This window comes from Sander vitreus, chromosome 21, assembly GCF_031162955.1.
Source record: "Sander vitreus isolate 19-12246 chromosome 21, sanVit1, whole genome shotgun sequence".
Taxonomy (NCBI): domain Eukaryota; kingdom Metazoa; phylum Chordata; class Actinopteri; order Perciformes; family Percidae; genus Sander; species Sander vitreus.
Window position 1 is genome coordinate 26,101,674 of NC_135875.1, and position 467 is coordinate 26,102,140.

Consider the following 467-nt stretch of genomic DNA (forward strand, 5'->3'; position numbering starts at 1 on the left):
CTTTTTCACGTTAAGCGTTTTAGAATGTCCCGTCTTGGGCGGTGCTAAGCACCGGAGAAAAGCTGTGGTGCCGCTGCAAAATAGGCCCGGAAGGAACTTGTTTTGGTGGAACATGTGCATGTTTAAACGTTGTTTTAGTCATGCAACAGAAAACTCAGATTGGACAGATAGTCTAGCTAGCTGTCTGGATTTACCCTGCAGAGATCTGAGGAGCAGTTAACCATAGTCCTCAGAAATCCACCAGAGGTTAGAACACCAACACAAAGAAAGCCCAAGGCAACGGATATCCGGCCTAAATGAGTGAAATCCGGCATATTTTCCAGCGGCAACGGATCAATCCCGGAAGTGGAACGTCAAGGATATAGACTAGGGGGTAACCTACTTAAAAACAATTCAAAAGGGGAAGGCTACATTATTGAAAAAAGTTTAAGGAACCACTGAAGTAGGCTACCTCAAGATTGTCCTCA